General features: G+C 39.7%; 1 protein-coding gene across 5 annotated transcripts in view; it reads left to right on the top strand.

Moving 5' to 3' along the window:
* Positions 1-25,861, top strand: part of drp2 (dystrophin related protein 2) — a 168,354-nt gene that overhangs the window by 36,963 nt on the left and 105,530 nt on the right. For 4 of the 5 annotated variants that reach the window (XM_013271340.3, XM_005467432.4, XM_019364758.2 and 1 more), the window contains exon 2: positions 17,624-17,801. The gene's annotated coding sequence lies outside the window, so the exon portion shown is untranslated. Of the gene's footprint in view, positions 1-17,623; positions 17,802-18,211; positions 18,253-25,861 lie in introns of all 5 variants that reach the window. The other variant, XM_019364752.2, reaches the window with a different exon arrangement.

Below are 25,861 nucleotides of genomic sequence, written 5' to 3' on the forward strand. Positions count from 1 at the left end.
GGCCACCTGTGTACTAATACCTTTGCCAATATAATGTATCAAAGTTTCTATTGGCCCAGAGATAATGTTTGAAGGAGTAATAGATATCATATTCTTGTTGCATTGGTTTAAATGGTCCCCATCTGTATAGATGCACTTTTTAATGGTACAACACAAATTTACAAGCTGTTTTTGTGGTCCCCTTGGCTATAACTACAAAGCCCACTTTGAGTACCTGTTTCCCCTTGTTTCTGCTCTTTATGTGAAGCTAAGCTGTCTCCTGATTTTTAACTTTATATTTGTCAGTCATCTGTTATATCCATCCATACAGTTTTGAATACTTGGTTGATGTTGCGCTTCTTACATCTTATTACACAGGTGTAAAAGCAGTGTACAGAGGACATAAAGACTGACAAGGACAGGTAGCAATTTTCCAGTGGTTGAGCTTGTTGCTTACCAGGTGACAGCTGAATTGTGTTTCTCTGCAGCAGGCATGATGACTTGAGGGTTCAAGTAAAATGCTGAACTGTCACAGAAGATATGAACTTAATAAAATGCTTGCAAGAAAGGTTAGCGGGTTTTTTGGCTGCAAAGATTCTGGTCAAGTGGCATTCTTTATTCTGAATGATGCTTTTTTTTTAAAGTAAAAATCAAAGCTCAGTAATGTAGTATTGTTATAGTGCATGAAGGCAGATACAGTGCTCTGTGTTGTGAGCTCCCTTATTTATGGCCTTTTTTTATTACTCCAAATTGATCTCTGCATAGTCGCTTTCTGCCTGAAAATCAATGCCCTGATTGGACTTGCTTTTCTTTCATTAACCTTGGCTAATTTCATTTCTCAAAATAAAGCTCCTAAATATCATTCATCTTGAAATGTCACCTTGTTTTGTAGGGAGGTGTCGGGGATGCTGGAGGCTTTAGAGGTAACAGAGGGAGCCATGTTTCTGTCAACATAACTCAGCCACATTAAGCTTAGCGCTGCCACGGTTTGCCACTGAACTCTGGCATTTCAAGGACCTAAGCAAGGAATGGGAAGCGTTGGTAAACATATGATGGACGTCGGGAGACAACAACCTTGTGATTTGTGGAAGTCAGCCCCCAGGAAGTCTCGTAACATCAGTGCTTTAGTGGCAACTAGCACAGTTAGCACAAGGACAAGGTTAGCTGGCATCTGTTTGTCCTCAGCCAGACTCGTGACAGGTTCAGGCAGGAGGTGGTGGAAAGGGAGTGCAGCATCCTGATAAGGAGCAGCTCTTTTCAAATTCAACATGACAGCCATGGTTAGATTTAAACATTAGAAAGTAAACACAAGAGACGGATTGTGGAACCCACATAGCAGGAAATCTGTGTGATTTTTAAAAAAAAAAGTGTGTATGTGTGTTTAGCTGTCCAAAAATTTACATGTTAAGATCCCCCCCAATTTTATAATCTCTCCGTGTTGACTGTACAGTGTACTTTGTACACTCACTCGGCACATCGTTAGGTACACCTTGCTAGTACTGCATTGGACCAACTTTAATTTTCAGAACTGCCTTAATTCCCTGTGGCATAGTTTCAACAAGCTGCTGGAAACGTTGCATTATTGAATTGAATCTGGTGACTGTGGAGGCCACAGTGAACTCATAGTCATGTTCAAGAAAAGAGTTTGAGATGAGTGAGCTTTGTGACGTGGTTTGTTATGGACATGGTTAGCAGCAATACTCAGGTAGGGTGTGGTGTTAAAATGATGCTCAGTTGGTACTGAGAAGCCCTGTGCATGCCAGGAAAATGTACCCCACCCATCACACCTCCACTACCAGCCTGAACCATTGATACGGTGCAGGATGGATACATGTTTTTTTTTGTAGTTTATGCCAAATTCTGACCCATCCATCCAAATTCAGCAGAAATTGAAACTCATCAGACCAGAAAAAGCTTTTGCCTGCTATTGTAAAATTTTAGTGAACTTGTGTTAATTGGAGACTTAATTTTCTGCTCTTAGTTGACCGGAGTGTTGCCTGGTGTGCTCTTCTGCTGCTGTAACTCATCTGCTTCGATGTTGGATGTTTTGTACTTTCATAGATGCTTTATTGCATACTTTGTTTTTAATGAGTGGTTATTTAAGTTACTGTTGCCTTCCTGGTAGCCTGAAGTGTACTGGCCATTCTCCTCTGACCTCTGGCATCAACATAGCATTTTCACCTCTTTAGTTAATTCTGTACAAAACCTAGAGATAGATATGTGGAAACCTTATAACAAATATACCACAAAACCATTTAAATCAGCTTTCTTCCACAATTTGATGCTTGGTTTGAACTTCAGCAGGGCATCTTGAACATCTATGTCTACTTGTGCAGTTAAACAGGTGAACTGAGTGTTTAATTTTTGGATGGATCGATGGATTTCTCTAGCTGACTGCAATAATATTCATGGCATATATGCAACTTTTTGGTTTTGTATCACAAAAAAATTAAGTGAAAAGGGCCGCGACTTATTAAAGAATTAAACTAAAATATAATGGTAGGTAGTGAACATGCCCTGCTTAAAATTGTCTTCACTGCTTTGTCTTTATCTAATTAAAAAAAAAAGAAAAAAAAAGTATAATTTAGCTGCTATTAGCTGAGAATAAAATATTGAAAAGGACCCAGAAAAATGTAATATGTATGTAACCTGATCTGTTAAGTACCTGCTACTTGTTGTTAAACTCCTTCCTCAGAGGCAACTGTGATAGTAAAAGGAGTCAATTTGGCATATTAACATTTTTATTACTTTGCCCTCTTCTTAGACTATGAGGGATATTCAACAATGTTCAGAGGGACCATACTGATGTATGAAAGAAGGGGCTACAATGACAAAAATTATCCTGGTTTTTAATTTTAGCATCCCATTTATAAAAGAAAAAGACTTGAAGGGCGTAATAAGTGGTGTGCGTCTCTGTGTGTGCGTGTGTGTGTGTGTGTGGCAGTGGGAGTTATTTACTCACCAAATCAAGTTGTAAAAGGGCCTCCTACTTGTCTGGGCTAAATCTCGGTAAGACGAAACTTAAAAAAATGACTGCAAAGTTTTCCTCTGTGCTTGTTTTGAGGCTGTTTTAGTTCAACAGTTTTGCTAACAATTAGATCAGTTTATTTTGCATCCCCCTCTCTGCCCTTAACTGATGAGGAGGAGGCTCTCTCTGGCCTGCATTAATCTGACACATAGTATAACAACACTCCTGCTAGATCTTGTTCTCTCATTTTATTGCAAACTGTGGAGGAGGAAGATGACTGATATTCGACAACTAATTCCTGGAATCTGGACAAGCACTTCACACTTGCTTGTTTTCCCTCTCTGGGGTTGAGGAGGCTGTCTCTGGCCTGCATAAATCAAGCTCTTCTTATTATTATATTGTGACCACGAGTATAAATTACGATTGCTTGCTCTTGCACAGCGAACATGAACAGAAGACACAGAAAGGGAGCTTAATTTCACTTGCAAGGAAAATTAACATTAACAATAAGTGGTTTACTGACATATTTCTCCTGCATATGTGGGTGATGTGGCTATTAGCTACTGTGGAGTGGCGCTAAAATCAAGTGTGAAAAATAAGAACAGTGCAGATGGTTTGGCATTTGCACTTGATTTCTATTTTACACATATCAAGTGGTGAATATTTGCATTTTTGAGCTACTGTTTGAGGTTGTAACACTTAGCACTTAAAGTTATATATTAAATTAAAATGATATGATTGTGTTTGTTTATTTATTTTTTTTGCCTTTTGGGTTCATCATAAACCATCCATATACACCTAAGATCTTAGTGACAATATCAATAATGTCTAATATTTTATCTTAACCATGTCTGTGTGATGCACAGTGTGCAAATGACAACTGTAGTATGAAAACAATTAGGGAAAAACTGTATCTACAACAAATAAAGTGACTAACTGGAGCCAAGCAGACTTCCTTTGCAAACATTTGTGAAACAATGGGTAATTTTAACGAACTCGCTGAATTTGAGTGCGGTATTGTGACAGGATGCCGCTGTTGCAGCAAGCCAGTTTGTGATTTTTCCTCAATCCTAGATATTCCATGATCAACTATGATTGCAAAGTGGAATCGATGAGGAACCACAACAACCCTGAAGTTACACAGCTGGTCACTGAGTGTTGAGGCACATTTTGTGTAAAAGTCTCCAATGCTCTGCTGACTCAATAACCGCAGAGCTCCAAACCTCCTCTGGCATTAAAATCAACAGAAAAACTCTGTGCCCAGAGCCTAATGGCATTGGTCTCCATGGCCAGGCGGCTCCTGTAAATTTAACAGGTGATCAATCCTTTGGTCTATATCGTCTTTATATTCACACAATCATAATTACAGCAGAATGGGCCTATCATATCCCCTCATACAAACCTAGAAATAATGATCATATCACTTCTACAGAAATTAAAATTCATTTGTCTTCATTTCATTGTGACTATTAGGATCAGACAGATGCAATGCGCCACAGTTATCAGGCATCCATTTATTAAAATATAAAAACACATTTATGCTATTTACTTGTAAATAATTTTCCTGACTTGGTTGGATGTTGGGATTAATTGATTGGGTTCTCTGTTCCTTTACGCTTCTAGTATAAACACCCTAAACCTGTGCTATATTAAAGTGTGCCCTTTGTGTGATGCTTGGTCATCTGAGTACCAGATAACCAAGCACGTTTGTGTAGGCCCTCAGTCATCCAGGTCATGGAAGTCTAGAGAGCTGGAAAAAGAGAACAACTGGTCTTCTTTAAGTTCTAAATCAACCTAAATAAATACCTACTGTAAATCAGGTAATTAACTCCTAGTTGAAGTCGTCCCTTTGGACGCACAGCTGATCATGTGAGTCATCACATGAGCCAAGGTGTGAAAAAATCTGCTGTTTATTACTATAAGTGATAGTGACGTGACCTATTGAGGTCATCTGATTTGTTTTTAGATCTAATCTCTTGGATATCTCCACAAACTTAAAGAAGTTTTCAAGCTCTCTAGAATTAATAGATTATCCTCTCCTTGATGTTTAATTAAAAAAAGAAAATACATAAAAAAAACAAAAGAACACTTTTAGCTAGAAGAGTGATTGTGGCATGGGTGTGGTCTCTGGCCGGCTGCAGAGGAGGGGTGACGCAGCGAGCTCCCGGGGTGGCGCAGGGGCGGGGTGAACAGGTGTGCTGGGATGTGAATGTGATTGTGACTCTTTATATGTTCACAGTGACAGTCGGAGGGGGAAGAGAGCAGACGTGACAGCGGAGCGGGAGTGTCTGTGTCCCACTGTAAAACCACAGTAAACCGAATGTCAAAATACAGAAGTGCTGTCACCATGTCCTTGTCTTATATGTGTGTAAAGGGTCCAACTTCACAGTGATATTCAGCATTCTTAAGACAGTAGAATGACACAGATGCAGAGAAGTGGCACATATATTTGAGTGAAATTTTCAACAGGAGGTTTAAATATGCCAAAAAAGGTCAATTGCAACTGTGAGAAAGCAGCTGTAGTGATGAGCAACAGCGAACGTGTCCTAATGTAAAAGCTCACCAGGATGGAGACAACTGTAGTTACAATATCTAAAAACAAGAGTTTCTCTCTACTGTTTTAGAAGATGGCAGTAATCGGCAGTAGTAACGTCAAGAACCTTTTGATAAGACTTGATCCTGACACATATCAAAACCATACTGAAGGAGGATGTGGTATGGAGGTTAAACATAAGTAAATCACCTGATGTTGACAACATTGCAGCAGAACTTTAAAAAAAAAAAAACGGAGAAAAAAATTCCTTGTGTGTCTGGCAAAATATAGAAAACTACACAATGTTCTAAGAATTGAAAACTATAGTTAACTATCATTGTCCTAAAGAAAAAGAAATTTAAGACTTTGCCAGAATTGCAGATTAATCAGCTTTATCTGTGATGCAGAGTAACTCTTTGGATTATCCTGAGTAGGCTGAAGAAGGTAGATTTAATTCTTTTGGAAGAACAGCCAAATGTAGACCAAGACAGAGGTATCACTAAGCAGATTCCCAGCATCGTTCCTGGAAAATATTAGAGATGTGACACGAAAAGATATTCATTTCACCAATTCTCCATTGGAAGATTACCCATATGCAACCTGTTCTTCACTGATGAATTATGGGAATAAATCGAATAAAACTTACTACCAGGCTGCAAAAGGTAGTTAGTGTGTATGGAATAAAGCCAAAGGCTAAAAAAACTGATTTTAGTCAAAAGCCAAAGTAAATAGGAACCAACAGTCATCTGGTTAAATGTGCAGAAACTGGAAGAGGTGAAGGACAGGGTTGTGTTTAATAAAAACACAAATTTTAATTGTCTGTCTGTCTTTCATGTTAGGTTAATGCCTCTCTTGTGAATGAAAGTCGGGCGTTCTGTGTCAGGGGTGGTTAATACCCTTTCACAACCTTGAAGTTAACACCCTTACTTTTGGCCTTGCTAAATTAAGGTCACCATCCCTTCAGTGATAGCGCTGAACCTTGAAAATGGACGTAAATCGTGAGGTGAAAAATCACCTAATATGGATGTAATTCTTGCGGATACTTGGCTGAGTTGACAGAAACTGCAGAGTGGGGTGATAACTCCCTGTGGGTTCAATCACAATAAGCAACACATTGTCACATAATACAAGTAATATTCATTTGTGCAATTATGATTGTTCTAAGCTGAAAGCGTGAAGCATTGCACAATAGTGTTTTAGCTTTATGCATAAGGAAGAGAGTCACTATTAAAGGTTTCTGGAAGGAGCTACAATATATTTTTGTTTTGTTTTGGGGTTTTTAAATGGGTCAACTTAATCCTCTTTAGCAGATATGTTCCCTGTGGTGTCTGTGTTTCCTGCAGCTTGGGACATGGGTGGAAGATAATAGCAATGGTGAAGTAATGTTGTGCTTCTCTTGGGATTATGGCAAGGTCGCTGTGGATGGTTTTTATTCTATGGAAATTGTTAATTTTTCTTAGTCCACGTGCACCTAAAATTCAATATTAACCCCATCCATGATGGTCAATATGACCTAAAGGTACCATTTTGTAATCAATCGGTGAGAACATGATAACAATCTACCAGAGTCAACAGAAAGCCTATTACAGCAGCATGTTGGATGATTGTAAAACCAGATAGCAACTTGCAGAGAAAGGAGTGATTATCTGGATGTGGCATGATGCTAACCTGCAGGGTAATAGACCTGGATGACCCTTCCAGCACTGTAAGATAACCTCTCATGAAGCCAGTGACATCCCCTAAAAATGAAAGCCCTCTCATTGATTAAACAATGGAAGCTTCTATGGGCTCTTCATAAAAAATGCAATTATATCTAATGGCTTTTACTGTGCAGTAGTGAATAATGCCGATGTAAGAGGCTCGACTGTGTCAGGATTTGTGTGATACAATGTTAGAACTCACCTTAAAACCTTTTTTATCCCAATAAACATGGAGGAAGGTTATGCATGCGATGAATGGTTGGTTAATGGGGGGATGGGGGGTGAATGCGTGTATGAGCTGATACCAGAACAGTGCCTGAGGGGAACAGTTTCCAGAAGCTTGCAATAAGAGAGGACTTCTAAATAGGGCAAATTCACAAGTTATAGAGAATAATAAAGATTCTTCAAGTGGAAATCGCTTGAAGAATTGTCTTTTAAACCACACTTTTTTGGGTCCAAGAGAGAGTTACAAGCAGAGTTCATGAGTGGGGTTCACTGGATGTATGTATCAAGCTTGCATGGTTGCTCAGTAAAATTGCTATTCTGTCTCTGTTTATACAAGGCACTGTTAATGCAGATGAAAACAGATGTAATGGTCATATTTGTTGGCCATTTCAATGAAGACGAGTGCTATAACATAAGGTATCATCATAATTATTCATAAGTAGCTGTAAAGTTTTGTGGTTGTGTCTCCCAAGTGCAGGAAAAAAAAGTTATTTAAGATGGGCAGTCACCATGAGGGAGCTTGTTATGGCCGCTGTGCCCCTTCAGCTACATCTTGGTACCCCGACAGGGTTCATTACCAGAGAAGATGGCGTGCAAGTAATCTCAACACTTAGCCCTCAAGAGAGCCCCATTCACTAGAAACTCAGGGGCAAAAATTTCACATCTGACTGGATACATGGGTACTGTCTAATGTCCTCCCATTCGGAAACTGAAATCATTCAAAGTTTAGTTTTGCAGTGGAGCCAGGGCCCGGTCAACATATTCCCAAAGGCTTGCTGCAAAGAGGCGACAACTGAAGTATTAACTGCACATGTGAAATATTACTACAAGCTGTACTGCACAACCAACCTCTAGATGCTACATGCTATAGTTCATAACACAGAATAATTTATCCATGATTGGTGTTGTTGCAATACTTAAATCTTTGCTTAATAGATCTTTCCCCCAAAATTGAGGTATAATTCTGCAGTTTTCTCATATTTAGACTGAATTAGCTCTTAATCACATATTAATTTTCAGATACAAATTTTATGATAATTGCATTTTTAAAATAACACTAATCAAACGCAGCAGTGTGCCTGTTTGCCATATTAAAAAGCTATGCTGTTAGCAACAGACTTTTTTTGTTGTTAAATGAGAAACAGATTAAAACGAGAACTTATTACCAAGGAAAACCTATCGAAGCACAGCAGGACCGCCAGCTTACTGGAGCTGCAGGTGGTTGGAAACACACATTCAGTCCCGCTGCCTCTTTGTCGCTACTGTTGTCTTTATATAAAAGATGGCCATTGCCTCTGAGGCTGAAAGGTAAAGCCATCGTGGAAGTGCTATAAACGTGCATTCTTTCTCAAGGTAAGCATGGCACGACTCTACAGCTCACTTGACTGATGACCTTTAAGGGCGTGGCTACATTGTGGTTGATTTTGGTGCTGCGTGAGAATGCAGCGTCTTCTGGTTTCTCAATGAGATTCAAGTCCTCATTTGTAGGGTCTGGTTTTAAAAACCCAAGATGGCAAGGGCTTAAAATGGGCATGTCTGTTGTTTATATACAGTCTATGGTGCTTACAGTTTCCGCATATGTTGTCTTATGCAGTCTTGCATTCCATAGAAATATTTTTCTGGCACTACATAGAACATAGTTTTGCATTTTAAGATGACTGACTGCAGTGCTGCATTCGTGGTATGCTTGAGTAACTGTATCACAGCTGGAATAAACTTTCTGCTGGGGATCCAGCAGCTCAGTGTGTTAAGCACAACCCGACACTCTAAGGGTTATGATTCTGATTCATGCCGCAGCCAGCCATGCTGAAGTGTGTGCACCATACTGCCATTATTCATCAGCTTATGTACCTCGGGGACAAGCCCCCGCAGCACTTACACTAAAGTATGCGGCTCCAGCAGAATTAAGAAACTCTGAGACTTTCTTGCCTTTACCTTTAGCCAAGTCTTGGTCATTCTTGAGCATGAATAATAGTGTGAGCAAAGTGAGAGGGAGGTGGCAGCAAGGGCACAGAAATGGAGAGGACACACTCATAGATGGCCTCTCTTTGTGTTTGTGCTTCCTCTGCTGGGCACCAAGCTGTTGCTCTGGGGTGGGCAGATACTGTATTTATTCCACCCGTATTCCACTTTTAAAGCTCTGTTAAAGACGAGTAAGAACGGGCAGAGGTGATCTCTTGAAAGAAATCCCGTACATGTCGATGAAGTGCTACATCATGTCTGTTTGAATCGTGAAAATTTCAGATGTTGTGGTTGTGTTTTGAAAGGCTGATTGCGTAGGTGGATCCAGCCACATGCAGTGGGGTTTTGCTTTCTCTTATTGTTCTGCATTTCTGCTGCCTGGCAAGACTGACAACTTGGCAACTACAGAAATTGATTGAAGTTGAAGCTGGAGAGGTGATTTTCACACTTCAGTGCCGCATGGAAACAAGAGAGCACAATTCTGGGAGCTCTACTTAGGCACACTGCAGACACAGGTGTTTACTATGCTCACAATTTTACTCTCAACTAAACTAAAATGGGACTGCAGGAAATGTCATGTGCAGCCACTTGATTGTAGCCACAAGTATCCGATTACACGTGCACACACTGAGTGAATGTTGAACATCTATTTCCAGACCTATGGGCAGTAAGATTCTGCTATAACTGCAGCCACAGATGGAAGGATTTGTTCCCCTTCAATGTCAAAAGCATTACACTGGCCCGACACTGATTCTGGATGGTTCAGGTATTGAACTGGTGCTGAAAACCTTGACTGGCCAGCACAGAAATAAAAAAATAATCTTTATGGACCTTCTTTATGGTGCCAGCAAGTTGGAAACATCTTTTTTAATGGAATTACTTAGAAGAACCATAAAACTTTCCTTGACTGAAACTAAAAGGGGCAGATCAAGAAAAAAGACCACAAGACTGGTTTGATGGCTATTTTAGTGCGCCTTTCTATTCTTATTGCTTATAACTTTGTTGCAGTTGTTGTAGTTTTGGGTTTTTGTACTCTGCTTTATTTACTCTTTTTATCAAGTCGAAGGAGAGGATTGCACAGCAGTTCTCAATACTCTAAAAGAAACTATTTAACTGCCCTGCTAGGGATGAATACAGTTAACTGCAGTTCAATAAATGTAGTTCACTTAAACTGGAAAAAAAAGCTTTGGAAAAACGATAATGTTTGCAAGCCATGATCCAGAAGTGCACTGCTGGCACTATTAAGTTTAGCTCAGCAGAAAAAAAGTTAGTTGGCAATAATGTTATCTTAACTATACATTATAGTGAAGCCACAGACATTACAATACAGTAGACTTGGAGGTCAGCTAAGTGGCTCAGTTTTTATTGTTTGTGGCTGGTCCGTGTGCTGTGTAACTGTAATACAACATAGCTCCAGACTAGTAAGTATGGAGAGATTACGTTAAACCGTTTTCACACATGAACTTCAGGCAATTTCAGGAGAATCTGGTGAGGACATTGTCCCAGTTACCCTTCCTCACATGCAGTACCCAACATGAGATTGTGCTCCTCAGACAGGTTCTCACTGCTAGAAATACTCCATTTGTAGGTTTGCAGGTGTAAGAACTCGTAACGTGCACTGGCTCGCTTTGAATTCAGCAGAAAATTACATTCACCATGCTCACACAGACTTTGTTGCAGGGAATTGGAAGGGTGAAGACTGTTTAATATCTGATTTGACTGAGTCAGACATTTGCATACTTGCATATAGCTCCTCTGATCAGTGTTTAGAGAAAATCTGCACTATGGTGTGTGCGTGTGTGTGAAAATGACTTAGTGTGCTTTGTGACCCATTTGATCTCTATATTGGTAAAGATATTTTTTTCCTCCAAATTCTGACTGCAGGGACCTGCTATGGGAATGCTGACATGCTTGTAAATGAGTGTGAATGACTGTCAGTCCTCCCAGCTTTTCATATCTCATTCCACCCACTTGATGGGAAATATTGGACTAAAACTCCTGCTGTGTTCTTGGGATGTCTTGTTGAGTGTTTTCAGTGTTTATCTGTCTTACTCTCTGCCTCAGCATAAAGGATATCCAGCGTATTCATCTGTCATTCAGTTTTTCCTCTGATTCTACATTCTGTAGTTCAATATTCCTGTATTTTTGTCCACCAGCCCAATACTTCATAAAAGAAATGTTTTATCTTTCTTCTTTCTTTCTTTTTTTAACTGTTTATTGATCCCCTGTATTATGCTGCACCGTGTTTACATGTATAAACATTCCATTCTCCTTGTTGAAAGGCACTGTGTTATTGCTGGTGACCAAAAAAACAGATTTTAATTAAGTTTGATATAATTAGTTCCATCCATGTACACATCTCAACATTTCCATTCATCTCTCTCAAACATGAATGCAACATTTGAAGGGTGCACAATTATTTCCAATCACAAATCCCTCATTTTCCAACCAGCACGAGTGGGACATGGGTGAATAAAACTGTAGATCGTAAACTGTGTCAAATTCTAAGGTTGAATTCCACTTCACTGTCCTATTTATATTGACAAGCAGCCACTGCAGCTACACTGCTAAACACTCATGCCCCTATATTGGTAAGGGCAAGCTGGCAGGAGCATGTGTGAAAATGGCCCAAGGCAGTGAGTGCCCCTTACCCACCTTGAAGAGTGAGACGCTTTGACAACTTGAAGGGCTGAACGCACTGAATCCCCTTTGAAATGTTGTTGTTTGAGGCGGCTAAACGCTGAGGGTCAGTGGGGTGGCCACAGGGGAAGTGGAGAAGAAACAGAAAGGGAATGTTAGTATTCAGTAACACATCGTGTTAGTGTCAGTGCTGTACTTCTGTGAATGAGTGACAGAGCTGCACTTAAGGTCTAACCATCACTCTGTCTGGCTGTCTGTTTATCTAGCTCGCTGTCAGTACGTATCCGTCATTGACGCGATATTTGACTTAACCACTTTCATGAAGCAAAAAATATCTGGAGTACAGGAAACATACACTTGCAGAACAGTTTGTTAGGTATACCTATTCAGCTGCTCATTAACACGGAATTCTCATCAACCAATCACGTGGCAGCAAGTAGACATGGTCATGAAAACTTGGTGAAGTTCAAACTGAGCATCAGAAGAAAAGTGGGCAGAAAAGGTGATTTAAAGAGACCTTGAATTTGGCATGGTTGTTAATGCCAGACAGTTTATCTTAGCAAACAAACACAATAGTGATGGCTAACATTATTATAAAGCTTAACAGTGTACCTTTAAGCCCCTCTCTGGTTCTATAAGAGAACTAAGTGTTCTACCCACCATAGGGCAGGTTGCCATTTTGCGAAGAACCTCTTCATGCTACTTCTAACTCTATGTGTAATCTTTTCTTGTTTTTTAAAAAAGACAGAACATCTGTGAGCCACTGAATTTTCTGGATTTCCAATAGCAGAACATGTCTTGCCAACAATGAACTAATTGAAAAAATAAATCAATGTTTATTTGTCCACTGGGAGTCAAACTATTGCAGTCTGAGGAGAGATTGAAGAGTTAGTTGTAGTAGTCGTGTGGTCTTCTTGGCATTTTTGTGAAATATCTCTTTCAAAATAGAAATAAAACACGAGTAAAGTTACAGAAGGGAGCAGTACACTTGTCATATACCTGAATATTGTTTCTAACCATGTCGATTTAATTCAATTTAATTCAGTTTTATTTATATAGTGCCGATTCAAGTTCAAATAATCTTGTTTCTTTAACATGACAGTACGTTCACTGCTCACATGGCCTCCACAGGCACCAGATTTCAATCCAACAGAGCACATTTGGATGTGTCAAAATGGGAGATTCACATCATGGATGTTTAGCAAATGTGGGATGTTATCATTATCAATATGGACCAGAGTGTTTTCCAGTTTGAAGACAAAAGTGGGTCCAACTTGATACTAACAAGGTGTACCTGTAACAAAGTAGCTCCTAAATCTATGAATGCTTTTATATCAGTCTGTTCTACTGGTTTAAGTGTCATTGTTGATTTTGAGGTTTTTATCACAATTTTTGTTTTTAAATAAGTTTGAAAAAGTCAAATTCAAATGCAATCATGATTCCACACATCTCTGTTTCTGCAAATGTTAAGAATTGGGGCACTAAAGAAGTAGTCTAACAGTTTGGGGAGGTCTGCAGTTTTCTCAGTATGCTGCACAGATCTGATGTTTTGTCTGCCAGTGTTTCTCCAGTTAAGTGGGAGTGTGAGTGACAGATAAATCATATGCTTCATGTATGTCCACATTAATTTGCAACGTCTGTTTCCATTGCACTTTGTCACATTTTGTTTTTATTGCGAGACCAACTTACCCACCTCTGCCAAGTGAAAAAGCTGCCGTATTTTCATGATTGGATACTGGACTTTGCTGTGGGCTGAAAAAGCTGTGTACAGTCTTTCTGCCCCAAGCCAAGCATTTGCTCTCAATATCTCAAAAAGTCTCAGGACTTTTCTACTATGAAAATGGCAGGTTCTTCAGGACTGTTTCTGAGGTCACTCCACATAAATTTCTCTGTTGTTTATGCATCGAATGATCTTATTTACATACAACACTTGACTCTTTTTAAAAATAAAGTTAATGTTCAAACCTGCTAAAAGGGTTAGCATATGCATATGCAAGAAATAAAGAGATATGCTGAGCTTCCCTTTGAAAATTGACTCAATAGACTGGAAAAATTAAAAAAATATATTTTTAAAGGATGGAGTTGCTGGCACCAAAGTGCTGTTGAGAGAAAACTAGTAATTACATACAGGCCATGGTGATGAAAAAGTCTATCAAAAAAATACATGAATGAAATACATATACTGCAAATATCTTTTGCTGTCTAAATTTGTACACGATATCTTTCCAGCAGCCTTCTTATTGGGTTTGTAGGACACGCATTTTATGAATGAAAGGGTTAGTCAGCCACATGGGGTTGTTATCCACAATCGTAAATAGCTGTCTAGTTACAGCAATAGATTAAAAAAAAAAAAAAAAGATCTCTAAAGGCTGTGATCTGGGTTATGATCTGCTGCCCTAGTTCTTGTCCGAGTCCTATTAAATTTTTTACAGATGATATATTAAAGTTGATAGTGTTTCCATTCCATACTCTAAGAAAAATACCCTATTATTTTGTCACCAGCAGTGTTAAATTAAGTGGCTGGTTGAAAAATCACCTGGTAATTTAAAGTAACTCATGGATGAACAAGAAATGTATTATTGGTTGACCTGGACATGATTCAAACATAGTGATTCGGTGAAGGGTAGCTGATAGTGTCGATCTTCCACAGTGCTTTTGTAACAGCATGGTGGCTGTATTTGCTTAGCAACAAAGGTTAGCTTAGTCTGAGTTAAAACAACAACAACATATAAACGCTCATTTATATTTTTGTTTTAAAGAACACCGGGTCAAAGTGGCACTTCTGCACAGCACAGTGCCTACTATGGTTACTCTCTCACTGTGAGAAGAGAGAATGGCATCAGGGAATTTATTTTCCATGTCCAGCATGAAGAGAAAGTGCTGTAGGCCATACCAGCATTAGCTCACAGAACCATGGTAAACCTTGTTTAGATTCAGTGGTGAATGACCAAGCCTACCCTAAAAGCTATCAGCTAAAGAGGTATAATTGTATTAAGTCATGACATTTGCCTTTTTTATGTTCAGCTTTTCAAGCATATTTATCAATAACAAGAATAAGATGTCTAATGAAATACATTAGGTAAATTACGTTTTTAGGTAAAAGTTCCTTATCTGTGTATCCACTAAGGCTGTTGGGAGGGTGGCATACATCCTGGATGCATCGCTTGTCTATTGTAGGGCATACAGAGAGAGGGAGACATCCATCCACACTCATATCTATGTGCAATTTAAAATCATCAGTTAACCTAAGAAACACAGGCTCCATCGTGTAGTGGTTTACACATTTGCCTTAAGATCCCTAGAATGGCATCTGCCAAATTAATTATGCAGAGCTACCTTCTGTGGTGTCTGTTTGTGATAAAGGGAGCTGCAGAAAGGTTAACGAAAAAGATACTAACATGCATGCCTTTGGATTGTGGGGGGGACTGAAGCACCCGGAGAAAACAGACAAACTCTACCAGCTCCAGCCGACTGATTGTTTTCCTTGCTGTGAGGTGCCAGTGTTTACCACTCAATGGTAAAAAAAAAAAAAAAAATTATACACAAAAACATGTGAAAATTGCCTCAAGGCATAGGTCTGGCAGAGGGTCAACTAAATCAGGCAACCCACTGAGCTTGAAACCCTGCATTTCTTTATATGGAGTTTCTCTATTTTCATTGTTTGGTTTTGTTTTTGTATTTTTATATAGGAAGGATGAAGCAAAAGAAAACTTGCTTTTACTTATGCCGCTTACAAAGTCTATCATGTGCAGAATTAGCACTGTTTTCCATCTCCAGTATTAAGAAGGCTCAGTGATTTCTTATGGTTTAATGTTCTAATTCAGTAAAGTGATCATTTGTTGTGTGGGGTCTGTTTTTGCTATTAATGTGGTTATGGTTTCATGGATTCATTTTTCCTTCAGTTAAAAGTGGCACAGGTGTTGTCATCCAGGCTTTTTCTCAGCGGCAAAAGCAGATGTCCTTGTAGATTTAGTTGCATAATATGTAGACGTCTGTGTGTATCTTATATGGTCTCTGTAGTTCGAGATATTTGACATTTTCAGATCTGATTAACCTTTCTCTCTTTTTGCTGTTGTCTCTACATTTCATTAACATTTAACAGTTTCACATTTGAGGTGAGGAATACTGCGGTAATAGCTCGGTATAGTTTTAAATGTTGTATTGTCAGGGTTTATTTGTGCACACATGGATGCATGTATGAACATTTTATTTATTCCACGCTGTGTTTATTCTGTCTAGCTGGTCCTGCTGTAACTACATGGATATCCGTGACACCATTTAATCGTATTAATATCCCCACGTTATTGCATTTCTTTATTAGCAAACAAAGATAGTTAATTTATTGAGATTCAGAGTCTAATGTAGCCGTTGTGCTGGATTTTGGCTGTCTTATTGTCACATTGTCTCTAGCAGTTGTTGGTGCAGTTATTTCATGTAGCTTTCATTTTGACACCCTCCAGGATGTTTCGCAGAAATTTAGCATATTGAGTCTATTAAACCAATGAAATATTCTGTCACTCAAGCGAATGTAAACAAACACGCCTTCCTCCACAAACACATAGTGGCTACAGTGCAGCCATCAATGCTGTAGATGTATTACAGGCACAGAAACAGAAAAAAAAATAAGTCTAAAGGAATATTCTGCTTCCTCATATAAAACTATAATGTGAATTATGAATGCCACTTACTTCTTTGAAAATAGTTCAGCTCATTCCCTTTCTGCCTGCTGCTTGCTTCCAGCTTGGAATTAAACTTTCATATCTGTTTTGAACTGTTAGGGAGTGCTCTCTTTCTTCTGCCAACCTCTGCACTGAACCCTCGCTAGATTTATTGGAAATGTGACACACCTCTAAGGCAACCTGTTTGCTCACAAAATTTCTCAAAATGTGTTCCTGTTATTTTTTTTCTTTTTCCTTTTTGGTAAAGCTGCTTCTATGTCTCTCTGTACTCAGTCAAACGGGTAAAGCAAACTAATTTGGTGTTTATTGCTAGTTACTATATCAGGCTCAGAATTAGAGAAAATACTACAGTTAATGTTAACACTCCTATCTAACCTGAGGCCATGATAGAGTTCCTTTGCAGGGCAGTTTTGTGGCAGAGTTGAAAATGAAATCTCTTGGAAGAGAGGGGATACTTATTGGCATTCCGTGTGCAACGCCTTGCTCCCTGTTTCTTGCCAGTGGCCAGCACCCAGTGTCTCAGTAGTCCTATATTCCAGACCCGAGTGTGCTCTCTGCCGATAATACACAACCGAACAACCACGCTGGAGTCATAGAGGTTTACTGACTTACAATCCAACCACCTTGTTCTGTCTATCTCGCTCAACGGTTGGGTGCAACCTTTGCTTTATGTTCAGTGTTGACATGTTTTAAAACCCCTGCTGCTTCTGCTTTGCTCCCAGGTCTGAATGTCATTGGGCTTGTTTAAAAAAAAAGAGAGGGGCGTGAGGATTGGTTAGACTGAGGGAGGGACGGGATCTTTGGCATTTGGCCCAATGTCAATAAAGGATTAAACTCCAAAAGACATCTGTTAAATGATGTGCCTTTTTTCAGCTTCTTATCAAATCTCCTTCTGTCCACTGGGGAGCAGTTTCTGACCCTGTCTCATGTATTGTAGGTTTCCCCCGTGTGAGGAGATTGCTGCTGCTGCTGCTGCTGCTGCTTCTGTCCTTCCTCCACAGCCAGGCCTTCCCCCCTCCTCCCCCTTCACCAGAGCAGGGCAGCCACGGAAGGCTTGGCTCGATTTCAGGGAGGCTCAGATCCTGCAGCCACGTCAATCACGTCTTCACCGCTGGGTAACTATCACGCATGCTATAAAACTACTGCTGCCTTTGAATTTTTCTAGCATGAGGAGCACAGACATTTGAGATTATGTAGTCTTGTTTTTGGGATTGTTTTTATGCTTGTTTGTTACTTCTGGAGTCGGTCATGTGTGCATTTCTCATGTAAAGAGGCATTTTCTCCATCCAAGCGTGCAATACACACACATACTCGCTCTCAACTGCACAGAGATGCCAGAGGGTACAGGAGATATCTTTAGGGGGGTGATAATTTATTTATTTGTTTTTTTAATTTAATCCTATTGACTAGTTTGACGGGGTGCCATGGCGATGCACTGTCGCAGCAAGAAGGTTCTGGGTTTAAGCCTGATGATTAACTGGGCCTTTCTGTGTGGACTTTCCATGTTCTTCTTGTGTTTTTTCAGGGTACCCTGGCTTCTTCCTACAGTACAGAGGTGCATAGTAGGTAGGTTAACTGGTAATTCTGAATTGGCCGTATATGTGAGCGTGAGCCTACAGGTTAGGCTGTGTCTTTGTGTTACAGTAGCTCTGGGATGGACTGGCACTTTGTCTAGGGGTTACATTGCCTCTTGCCCAATGGCAGCTGGCACAGGCTTTAGGCCCTTGCAACCCTCTACAGCAGGGTTATTAACCATACAGCACACTGAATAGCTTTCCAAAGTGTAACAAATGTAAAAAAGAAGGGAGAAGCCTTGGAATATTTTGCTGTATTTTGCAAAAGGGTGCACTATTTTGCCAGTTGTCAAGAGTGGTTGTCTGAATTGTTGATTTCATGTAGGCCAGAGGTCTGAATCATTGTCAATTTAACAACCTTCTGTCCAGCCAGTACCTCATAGGTTTAAAACAGAAATTCTTCCATAGATATTGATGTTGTTGCTGCAGGGCATTGATTTAACTGAAAAATGACATAGGCACTAAACAACCTTGCTTTTCTACAGGAATATAACAAGAATGCAACTAGTTGGCAACCATTTGTGTCGCGTCCCCTGTTTCTGTCCTATTTTAATTTAGTGTGTATGAATAATTACTAAAATTGCTCATGGCCTGCCATGCCACACCAAAGTTAGATTACTAAACCAAGAGCTTTGTGCAACCATTAATTTGATATATGACAGCAGTATTTTTCCGTGATTATATAAAACTGAAACTTACGAATGTTTTATAGGTTATTATGCAGTGGTGGCCATAGACTATGGCCATCAGCAACTATGCTTCCAGCTGCAGGAGTTGGAAAACCCTAATAAACTCACTGTAAACTAGCTGCTAATACAATGAAAAGCTTAGCAGTATTCAGTGAAAAAGACAGAGACCAGAAACCAGTCTAGAATCGGAAGACTGGTTTACTAGATGTGTCACAGATAGTTTGCTACTACAGTTGTCACATTGTCTTTGGACAATATATTAGCGCTCTGTTTATAGCTTGCTCTGTTAGCAAAAAAAACCATGTTAGGATACATATTTATGTCACAGTTATACTTTTGTAATTTTAGGCTAGTGTCCACTGAGTTCTGAGGTCTGCTGGTGGCCTCGCTACCCTGTCTCAGTTGACACGTTGAACTAGTTCTGCATAATACGTCTCTAAACTTCCATTTCTGCCCATTATTTTAACTTTCTAAATTCAGATTTGTACATATTCTACTGAATTTTTCAGGTGAATAGTGAAAAAAAAAAGACAAATGAATGCACATTTCCAATGTGTGGTGTTATGCAAATGTTGGGTGCATCAAGACAAACAGCTGGCTGAGCTAATTCTCCAGGTGGGTGCCATTAAACCATTATACACAAATTAAATGCAGTTAAAAAAGAAGATGAATGGACATGGAGTTTGTTAATAATCTAATGCGTCTGTTCTCATCTCCTTTTTTGTTTCCATTTCCCCCTTTTTCATCACAGTTTTTTTTATTTTGTTGCCTTCTCCTCAACTCCAGAAAACCTATAAATTACCTGAGTGAAATTATGTCCCTGTAGGTTTAGCCTCCTTCCTACACATAAATTGGACTCACACTAGACACATGTAATCTATGCATCCTTTTATTTTCCTTCTTGCTTTCCACGAAGCTCTACTATATGCATTTGATAACCGTGCCCACCTACACTCAGTTATTGAAGGCCCATCGTTCCAAGCTTCTCTGACTTAAATAAATGGGTCTTAGGTTTCTGCCGTGCAGTCACCCTCTAGAGCCAGTTCAATCACTGTCTAACCAGGAGTTACATCCTTTCCCTGTCCTTATCTCCAACTCCAAATTACCGAGTTTCAGCCCAGTCGTCACATCAGAGAATCACAGGAGGAAGTCAGGGAACAAGGGGCCAGCTTAGACAAGGTTAGAAAAGACAGAAAAAAGGCAGAAGGTGGTTTGCAAATACACAATGAGGATTATGCGGACGTAGCGCCAGCCCACTGCCCTGGCTTGGCAGGGAAATAGTTCACTCAGTCATCCAACTGGTGTGCCATGAGGGAATATTGCCTTGCTTTGGCTGCTGCACATAAGAGATGTGGTTTTAGAGTTACAGCCTGCTATCTTGCTAAAAGACATTTGAGAAAGGGTTTACTGCTATACTTTGTCAGCGACGGAAATTTTGCTCGCTTTTTCTCCCCCCCCCTCTCTTATCTGCGGGCTGCTGCATTATAGTCTGAGCCCATGATTGGCATTCTGCAAGTGCGGTCCGCTACTTTGATTAAAAAAAGAAGTAAAATAAAAATATGTCAGCTATACATATAAGCTTCTGTCCCAATGTGTCAGCTACTGAAATTACCCTGTCTACGTGTTTCTGCTCTCTTGTGCCACAGTGTGCATAAAAATGAGCTAATGGGGGAGCACCCAGACTGCTCTATCCCTATGCTAATGAACAACAAAGTAGCATGAACAGTAGTCATCATGTTTTCCTGAGGTTTACACCTTAAATTCCAATATTTTCCCACCTACTACCACATTGTTGTATAATTTTCTGTTTCATATCAAGATAATAAACCAAAAAGCATAAGATTCTTCCTCTTTAATGGGCTAAAGAGGTCAACGTCACATTAGTGCTTTAAGGGTTTTAAAATAACAGTGTAACCACAGATAAACACTCGAAGCAGCACTACAGAGCTCAGTGTTAACATCACATACTGTTGCTGTGGCTCCCTGCTAATCTATGTTCAAGGCAGCTTAGCCTATTTGCCACCATGAATGTCCCAGAGTGTGTCACAGTCTCAAAGACCCACCACGCTGGCTTCTGGGAGCATCGCGTTCCCTTTTCTTTTTTCCACCCTTTTCACTCTCCATCACTCTTTAATTCCACTCTTCTTCTCCCCGTCACAGTTTGATCTTCTTATCTTTACTTTGATTCAAATCTTCTGTGTCCCTCTTTCATTTTCTTGTTCTCAGCCCTCCCTTAAGGTCCTGCATGTTGTGATGAGCCTGAGGCTGCTGGGCGTCTGTGGTGTCCTCCAGAGGCATGGCTCCTGAGCAGAGGAGCAGGTCTGAGGATGAGTGAATGTGGCACTCCGCTATCATCCTCTCCCTCTTCTCACTAGTCTCCCTTTTGCTGTCACATCTCCCACTCCTCCTCTTCACTCCTTTATTTCCCATTTCACTTAGCATGTACTATCTCTCCCTGACTCTCTGTGCCTGTCGCCTCTGAGAATGATGCGTATGAGGGTGGTGGAGAAACAGATATAGCTTCCCGACAGAATTGTCTTTACTTGTTCTTCTGGTGCGTGTATGTGCTTGTAAGTTGTACTGAATTGTAAATGGGTAAATGGGTGGTTGTTCATCTTAATGCTGGTATGGGAATATGTGGGAGGGAAGGGTATGCTGTTTATGTTTACTGCATCTCAGCATTCCCATTCCAGGAACAAAGAATTGTTGTGTGTAAACTGGGTGGAAGGGTGGGTGGGTGGTGAGGTGTAGGTTTATGAAGAAGATGCTTTACATACATGCTCCTTGTGGTGGCCCAGAGTGCATACCACAACAAGTTTGACAAAACATGAATAACAAGATGTAAGTTTAGAAACCACAGCAAAAATGATCAGAATGAAAATGCATTTAACAAAACACATTATCAACACGCAGCAAAAACTGAAAATGCAAAAATCACACAGTGAGAGAACAAAACAGTAAAACAAACAGTACAACAAAGATAACCCACTTCCTTTAGAGAATAGTTGAAATGTGCCATTTAAAAAATTAAAAGGGAAACTGTTAATTAAACTCTATAAACGGATAGCTCCATATGAATATGCTAAATCTATAGACAAGGGACCAGATTAGCTGCAACCAGACCTTTCAGGTTTCTGTTTGTACTCCACTTATAATCTAAGTTCTATTGACCACTAATATTTGAGCAGGCTTAGGTTGGGTAGAGGTAAACAGTGTAGGTTTAAAAATTTGACAATCTCAAAATCGTCAGCTGTCAGTGATTTATCTTTTTGTTAGCTGTTTTGTGGATTAGTAAACAATGATCAGTGGCTGGAACAAGGAGTCTTGGTCCAGATATCTGCTGGCTACACTGAAAGCCCCTAAAACATGGAGCTTTGCCCCAAGAGGCTAAGTCAGCAGATTAACATACAAACATATATTCTAATTTGTTAATATTCTTTCACCGATCAGTTAGCTGCAACTTGCTACTATTGGGTTGGGGCCTCTTTAACATTTAGAACACCCTTCGTTATCTGTGAAGGTTCTCAGTCATCCAGGTCATCATAGTCTAAGGAGCTTGGAAAGAACAGCGTCTGGACTTCTCTAGGTTTCTTGAAGACATTTCACCTCTCATCCAAGAAGCTTCTTCGGTTATAAGAGCAATTGGTGGAGAGTCCCACATTTTAAGCCCTATGGGAGTGTCCCCAAGAGGGTCATGGACCCCCTACTGATCCTCTACCTAACCATACGAGCCAAGGTGTGGCCCAGGATGTGAGTGGGCATTAAGCCATCTGGGAAGGGATGGTTTAATGCCGTGACCCTCTTGGGGAAAAACTGCAGACAGATGACTGAAAAACTCAGAGTAGTCAACTCAGTCGGATCAACAACCATGACACCTTTCTACCCCTTTCTGATGCTCAGTTTGAAATTCAGCAGGTCATCTTGACCTTCGCGTCTACATGTCTAGATATGTTGGGTTTCTGTTATATGAGTAGCTAATTAAATATTTCTATTAATGAGCACTGTACCTAATAAAGTGGCCAGTGAATGTTCTGAATGTTGTGCTTTTACTCGTATTTTTGTCTTATCCCTTTTTTTTTTGCTTAGTTTAGCACTTTTAAGCTAAACTGCAATTATATCTGAAAGTGTTTGTGTGTGTGTGTGTGTGTGTGTGTGTGTGTGTGTGTGTACAGTCTGCCTGGTGTGCACTCACACAAGCTAGCAGGCATGCGCTTGTGTAAAATTAAATCCACGTCAGCAGGCAGCCATTCAGATAAGATTAACAGGACCTGACGTTTTCTTCGTTGGAGACATATGCTTGCTCCAATTCCCTCAGAATATTTCCCCTTGCCTTCGTCTTCGGTCCAAATTGCATTTCATCTCAGTTCGAGGACATTTCTCCCCACTTACCCTGTCTGCCCACAGCAAGACCTGTTCTCACTATTAATTTGATTTCTGATATTGTTATTACAGGGCAGCATGATTAGGAGTGCATGAGTTAGATAAAAGCCTTGTTTTATGCCATATTGAAGCCAATTAGCATTAGTGTACACTTTCACCTCAGCAGACAGATGACTGTAAATGCTGATTTTATGAATGCAGACTAGCTCGCTGGTGGGGACATTGTGTAAAGGGAAAGGCCGTTTGTTTGCCATTCCAGGTTCAATGTTTACGACCCCTCTTTTTAAAAAAAAATTCTATCATGCTAGAGGAAATTAAAAATTCATCTGCCTCCTGTGTGATGGATTTCCCTAAGAATCACAGGCTGCTGTGTCAATTAACTCTTAAACTACAATATTACGACTTGAGCCTTGAGTAAAGAATTGCACACAAGTATTAAATTAACGTCAATTTGAGCAGGCATTATACATGTAATGCTGCACATAGTTGAAGAAAAGGATTTATGTAAAAGGGAGGAATAAGGGGTCGTGTTATGGGTTAGTGAGTAACACCTACATAGATGTGAACATCATTTATACATAAGCACAGAGGCTGTCACATGGATGTCACTGAGGGCTATAGTGAGGAAATGTGATTATCATTTATGCATAAGCACCATTATTGTGTGGGAACAGTGCACTGCAGAAAGTAATAACATCAGTATCTTAAAGCAGCTGAAGCAGGTAGAGCTGTTTCATCCGTCTTCTGCCAGGGCTGCTTTAAAGCAAACTGCCTCACTAGTTGGCTAGCATGTTTGTGTAGGATTGAGCTAAATGTATAGCTTTAGTGAGTAGTAGAAAGAGAGAGTGTGTTGGAAAATAAAGTTCTGGCTAAAGAGATTTAATGCACTTGTAGCATTTTTTCCCATTTTTTTATATGGGGAAAATTATTTTTTCTTCACTGCATTTAAATGCAGTTATTATAGTAGTTACTTTTTAAGATTTAAATTTACACACAAAAAAAATTAATTAAGTTAAACCCCTTCACAAAAAAAGCTGTATTTTCTTGATGTCGAATGTGTCGTTGTCACAAAGGCCTTTTCATGCCTTTGGTTATTAGATGTTGCGTCAAAGAGACTTTCTGTATAAAGTCATCAAATGGTTTTATTCACTTTCAACTGACGCTGCCTTTTAGCCGCTGTTATAAAGATGTGATTAAACAAGGTGTGAGGTGATGTAAACAACAAGGAAGAGTTCAGATTGAAAAACAGATTTAAACATAGATTATGATGCTTCATGTTGCCCTGTTTAAATGTTGGAATTTTTAATGCTTATAGAAACTCTAGATTCCTAATCTTTAATTCAGTTAGGGCCACAGTCAAGGGAAGATGAAAAAGAAGAAGTTATTTTATCTGCTAAAATTTATATTTTCCAGTGTTTCACTGTTCTGTGGCTTCCACTGGCAAATGTAGGACGCATATGATGATACATGGAGAGGTGAAGTATCCTCTACAGAACAGATCAGGCATCAAGTACAACAGACTGGACACTTAAAATCAACTTACATTAAAGCAACTCAAGTACTGTACCCTACATGTGGATGAGTTTACTGCAGCTGGGGCTGCGCTTGACTCTGTGTCATGCCTGAACTGATGCTGTGGCCATTTCATGTGGTTATTGTTAAAGACATTATGACAAAGTACCCCGAGCCTTAACATATTCTAGTTTTTCTTAAACTCATTTAAATTGTTTTAAGTATAATTTAATCTTAAATAACAAAAATCATTTGATTTAAAAAAAATCTGTGTTATTCTGGAGTGCAGTTGCCAATGCTATATTTTAATATATCCTTTGGAATATTAGTTGACCCTAGTGAACCTCATTAATCTTCTCAAGCCCCTTAGGTTTCTCTTTTGACTTTTTGAATAGACTTAGCCCTCAGCTGGGAACTATAGAGCTAAACATGACAAAGCATTTAAAACAACCTTTTACTTAAGAGACAGAATCCTTGGCTTAGTTTAATGCTTGCTGATGTGGTAAATTTGCTTTTGTAAGACCTATCAATGCTGTCGTCACACTGACAGGAATGAATTATGGTATCCCATAATTTATCCATGTAGCAGATGGGGAAGCAACACATATTGTATCTTGGCTTTCATACAGCACGGCCATTACTGTGTGAGCTGTGTGAGACAGAGTGGAGGTAACGGAGAAGTAGCTGAGTGTTGTGTGTTTGTGATGCTGTCACTCTGATGTGTTATAAGCCATTAGCAGAGCTACGAAATGGGAGCTCAGAGGAAGAAGTCATTGATCTTTTGTGTCTGCATTTGTTGCTTGTGTGCACCTGTAAAATGTAGCTTCAACTTTGGTAGATGTCAGGTAATATGATTGCGGGTGGTGGTTCATACTTTTACGTGTTTGTGTGCAAACTGTGCTGTGCAGCACAGCCTTCATTTAGGATTCTGCAGACATATTCACAACTTTCCTGCTAATCCCGGAGCACTGTAATTGTCAGGGTGAGGGACGTAAGGTCTTTATGTTGGCATCTATTGGT

The sequence above is a fragment of the Oreochromis niloticus genome, linkage group LG2 (genome assembly GCF_001858045.2).
Source record: "Oreochromis niloticus isolate F11D_XX linkage group LG2, O_niloticus_UMD_NMBU, whole genome shotgun sequence".
Taxonomy (NCBI): domain Eukaryota; kingdom Metazoa; phylum Chordata; class Actinopteri; order Cichliformes; family Cichlidae; genus Oreochromis; species Oreochromis niloticus.